Consider the following 5522-nt stretch of genomic DNA (forward strand, 5'->3'; position numbering starts at 1 on the left):
ACCTGTGCAACAAGGTGTGAAGATCAAAGAACCTTCACCAAATACTTGCAAGAAAGCTCCAATAGTCAAAGGGAAAGGAAAACAGGTTGCAAAGGCCCCAACCCCTAAATTGAAAAACAATGTTTGGGTGAAGAAGAAGAGTGTAGGGGAAAGCTCCAAGGTTGTTGAGAATGCTGCGATGGAAACTACTCCTCCATCATCTGTGACAATCGAGGACATAGTAAAACCTTAGAGTGTTACACAATTTTATCATTAGTTTTTTTTTCGAATATAGTATAATCACTACTATGTTTTCTTTTCGTTTACTATCTAGTTCAATAATGTCTCTCTTTTGAATTTTGAATGAAATAAAATGAGCTTTATATTTTTATATTTTGATATGACCGAATCATAAATATTGCCTACGTATTCGCATTACGAAATCAGGTCTTTGCATAGTTCTATTTTTTTATATTATTATGTATTTTTTTCTTTAATCTCTTAGATAGACATTAAATGAAAAAATTAATCAAACCTTGTTTAAAAGAATTAAATCAAAATTTAATTTTATTTTCCGAGTATATGTTATATTTAAGAAACACCCTTATTTTACTGTAAGTTAAAATCGCAACTTCATTCAAACGCCAAAAATTTGGGTATGCAGTGTGTCATCAGGTGTCGCGCGCAACTTCTAGAGTTGCGCGAGCCTGTCGCGCGCAAAAAAATCAATTGCGCGTGACATACGCGCGCAACTTTTCTAGTTGCGCGTGACACCTGTGCTACGAATGTCTCGAAAAAATTTTCTTAAAAAAATTGTATTGTTACCCCCCTACCCCAAGTGTGAAGAATTTTTTTGTGATGTTCGAAAAAAATTTGAACACTTAGAGCGCTTTTTTATTTCTAAATTACCCCCCCCCCCAAGTGTTATGTATTTTATCGTGTTATTTGATAAAATGCATAACACTTAGAATCTTTCAATTGAATGCTTAAATAAAAATGGTTGTATGAGTGAACGAGTTTTATCCGGATTTCATATGTAATATTTCATAAGGCGATCAATGTTTATTAATTGGCGAATTTCATCTCCTCCAATATCCATTAATCTGACGGCTCCTCCTGATAGGATTACAATTACGCGGTAGGGACCTATTCAATAAGGTTTGAATTTCCTTCTTGGATCGGTTGGTGGACCCCTAACCTCCTTTATTACAAAGTCACCTTCTTTTATATTTCTAGGTTTTACTCTTTTATTGAAATGATGCGCAATGCGCCTTTGGTAGACTTGTACATGATGCAAAGCTCTTAACCATCGTTCATTGAGGAATAAAAGTTCTTCATACCTCGCTCTTACCCATTCAGCTTCCAGTAGCTTACTGTCAAGTACGATGTGTAGGATGGTATTTCCAGTTCGACTGGTTGAACTGCGTCCATTCCGAAAACTAAGGAGTATGGAGTTACTCCTATTGATGTCCGTATAGACGTTCTATAACCCTATAATGCGAAGTGTAGTTTATTTGGCCAGCCTTTGTAATTTTCTGTCATTTTCTTAATGATGACTGTTATATTTTTATTTACCGACTCTAAAGCTCCATTCATTTGAGGTGTGTATGGAAATGAGTGATGATGTTTTACTTTATAACGAGTTAAGAGGGTCTCGACTTCAGCTTTGAATTGAGATCCCTGATCACTAATTAGTTCATGTGGAACTCCATATCTAAATAATATGTTTCGTTCAAGAAACTTTGCGACATGTTTAGAAGTGATATTCACGTAAGAAGTAGCCTCAATCCACTTAGTAAAGTAATCAATGGCAACTAATACATACTCGTGCCCTCCTGATCCTATTGGAGAGACTTTTCCAATTATGTCAATTCCCCAAGTCGAAAAAGGCCAAGGGGAAGTGAGATTGTATAGTTCGGATGGTGGAAGGTGTTGTAAATTGGCGAACATTTGGCACTGTGGGCATTTTTTTACATATTGTATGTAATCATGTTCCATAGTGGACCAATAGTACCCTTGTCGTGAAATTAATTTTGAAAGCATTTTACCATTCATGTGAGGTCCACAAACACCTTTTTGAGTATTTTCCATAAGGTGTGTGGCTTTCGGTTGGCCTATACATAGTAAACTTTGACCATTAGGTCCTTTTTTCCATAATTGACCATTTATTAGACCATATTGGGCCGCAAGTGTTCATAAGGCTCGTTGATCTTTCGATGAAGTATTTTCAGGATATGTGCCATGCGTAATATATTGGAGGATATGATCATACCAAGGATTGTCTCCTTCAATGTCATTTATTTCCTCTATTGCGTTGCAATGCGCTGGTTCTTCTCTTCTATCAACGCATAATGGCATCATATTTAAGTGATTTGGAATGTTGATCATTGAGGCTAATTTTGCTAGCGCATCGGCAAATTGATTGTCATCCCTTGGGAGATATTTAAAATCAATATGTTCAAAATGCTCGATGAACTGCTCTAGGTGTGCTTGGTATAATATCATTGTGGAGTCACTACTACAAAACTGAGCTTAAGTAACACCCATTGGTAACACTTTAAAAATTTCATGATTGTTTGATTTTTACGTAACACTTTTGTAACATTATAGTATTAGGTAACATTTTTTGTATCACTCTAAAATTAGGTAACACTTTATTGTAACACTCTGATATTAGGTAACACTTGGTTGTAACATTTAAAAATTATTTTTTTATTTATTTAAAAAAACCACTTAATTTGATATGCTCTATTTTTTTTTAATCAAAATCGACCCTCACAGAGTCACAGTGTCACAACCTCGCGTCCTCACAAATTTCTTCCCCCTTGTATTTCTCCATGGATCCCTCAATTAAGTTTTCACCATCTCTTTATGCTGTACCTCCTTACCTCGGCTTCCACCGCTACCACCCTCTCACTTGCTTCTCAGTAATTAACCCAATCAATCTTTTCATTGATTTTCATTCGCCATTGACAACGAAGCTCGAAATCAATAGAGGACATTATATCTCCTTCCGATAAGCAGGTCATGGTCTCCAAATTCCTCGAGATCGCTGTTCGATAGAGTGCCGACACAGTCCGCCCATTTTTGCAGGTATTTCCCCCAATTTCTGCTTATTTTTTTTCTTCAATTTCATAAATTAGGGTTTTTTCACTACAATGTTCGATTTGATGATCGCTGTACAATAAATTATGTATTTTATAAATTTTGTTTGGGAAGTGTAAACTCGATTTAGAGTGATGGCAGGTTGGCAGCTCAGAAATTGCGCTGCATTTATTGGTTAGTGTGATGAACTGCGGAACTTGCCTTGAACCTGTTGATTCTACTATTGACTCCTTGTCTTTTAATTTGGCTGTTGCCTGCTTTGCTCTTATTGCAATCAAGTTATGCACCTTAAGCTTTATGTTTTATCTTTACTTTCGGTTTTATTTTCAGCTTTTGATGTGGGCTAATCCACTCTTGGGTGCCATGACAACAAATTTTTCATTTATGCTTCATGGTATTCAGCCTGGCTGTTTTTGCCTCAAAACTTTAGGTTATAGGATTTTTTTTTTTATTTTTTTTTATTTTTATCATCCTTATGTAATATAAGCTCTTTCTTTGATTAAAAAAAGTAGTGTAGCCCAATCAATTTAGCTGATGGTTTTAATTTAGAACATCTTAAGTGTTATTCCAAATTGATTTTTTTTATTTGTTGTTTTTCCGATCCTGAAGTTGCAACTTGGATTAGTGTGTATATCTAGATTATATTGCCATTGTGGTGGGTTAAAAATGTACTGATCAGAAACTAATTTGTGTATCTTGTTTTATATACACATCAAATAAATTATATTTGTATGTAAAATTGTTTGTCTTCCGTCTCGTCTTCTTCTTTCTTATTACTTACTTTCTTGATTGATTATTGCTTGTAGTTCGAGGGATATTTGGCAAGATATAGTTTGTCGTAATTTCTCCATTTTATGTTGTTAATCGAGAGGTAATTTCATGGCCCTCCCCTTATGTATACTTTTTCTTCCTGATTTTTAAAGTTGTTTGACTGATCATTCTAATTCTTGCTTTGAACAAGTTGGGTGATGAATATTTGACTCTGCTGATTTGAATGTTGTATAGGTTTTGATACCTACTCTGATTACACTAGTGCTGATCCTAATAAAATGTAAGCTTAATCTAACCTTCAATGCTTTTTTACTAGCTATTTTATGTTTCTTGAATTTTTCTGCTTGCTATTTAAATTATTGAGCATTGTTTTAGAAATTGGGATTCTGATGAGTTTTATTGGTGTTGTTTAAGTGCAATTAATCCCTTTTCTTCAAGTAGCTGCAGAATTGGATTCTATGAGCGAAATTGGGTAGTAAGGTTTTGGGTGAGGCCAAAATTGTGAATTATATGCTAATTTATCTTTGGGTGAGGCCAAAATTGTGATACATGGCTAATAATTAGATAGTTGTAGGAATTATTGGTAGTTTTGCTTTCCCTTTCCTTTTATTATTGGTACATAGATTTAATTTTCAGTTTCTTACAAAAGTTGCTGCTACTATAGTTTGATGACAAAGTTGCTTTATTTAATTCAGATGTATTATATATTCTATTTTAATTGGCTAATATATTAGAAACGGGCTATTAAGCATATTTTCCCCAGAATGTCTACAATTTACTTTATGCTATGTAAGAGAGTAGAGTGTTTCAAAAAAAATTTGTAATAAGGCAGATATAAGAAGCATTATTTTACTCTTAGACTATCAGTTTACTACTTTTTTCAATTCTCATTTTATTTACGGATGCTCTTCCATTTATGAGTAGGGGAGTGAGAACCATGAGATAAAGCATTGGAAGTTAAGAGACGATGGGAACAAAAACTTCTGTTATGGTACAGGCCACAAGAAACATGCTTGCATAGCATGTAGCAACCAATGTCACTATTACTGTTTCTGCTGTTACAGATGTCTACTGTTGTTGCTGATGCCTGTTAATATCACTGGCTCACTGCTATTGGCTGCTACTGTAGTCTGCTGGCCTGGTACTACGGAGTGCTGACTATTGTTACTCCAAGTTGCTGCTACCTAATGTTGCTACCGCTGGCTGCTATTACTGCCAGCTGCTGCAATCGGTTATTACTGCTAGCTGCTCCTATTGGCCATTAATTTCGCTTTTTTCTCTTTAGGAATTTGTTGGTCTAATCTAGAGACCGAAGTTGACTTTATTTTTGTTTTGTTCATTGGATTGTTAAGTCAATAAAAAAATTTGGTGTTTATGGCATTTTTTAAGATGCTATAAAATTATATCAATTCAAATTATTGTCAATTGTATATGTTATTTTCAAATTCGTGGTTGTTGTACATGTTAATATTATTTTTGTATTTAGATTAATAAAATGTTGCATATTTTAAATAATAATAATAAAATAATAATAATAATAATAATAATAATAATAATAATAATAATTATTATTATTATTATTATTATTATTATTATTATTATTATTATTATTAAATTAGTTTGCAAAAAGTGATACATAATGTCGGATAAAGTATTACTATATGTCA

General features: G+C 33.7%; 1 long non-coding RNA gene across 1 annotated transcript; it reads left to right on the forward strand.

The window, feature by feature from the left end:
• Positions 1 to 2749: 2749 nt before the first annotated feature.
• Positions 2750 to 5263, forward strand: LOC110706772. Its single transcript, XR_002508392.1, has 3 exons — positions 2750 to 3955; positions 4090 to 4135; positions 4780 to 5263. It is a non-coding gene; the product is annotated as an uncharacterized LOC110706772 (long non-coding RNA).
• The last annotated feature ends 259 nt before the right edge of the window (positions 5264 to 5522 follow it).

This window comes from Chenopodium quinoa, unplaced genomic scaffold (assembly GCF_001683475.1).
Source record: "Chenopodium quinoa cultivar QQ74 unplaced genomic scaffold, ASM168347v1, whole genome shotgun sequence".
NCBI lineage: Eukaryota > Viridiplantae > Streptophyta > Magnoliopsida > Caryophyllales > Amaranthaceae > Chenopodium > Chenopodium quinoa.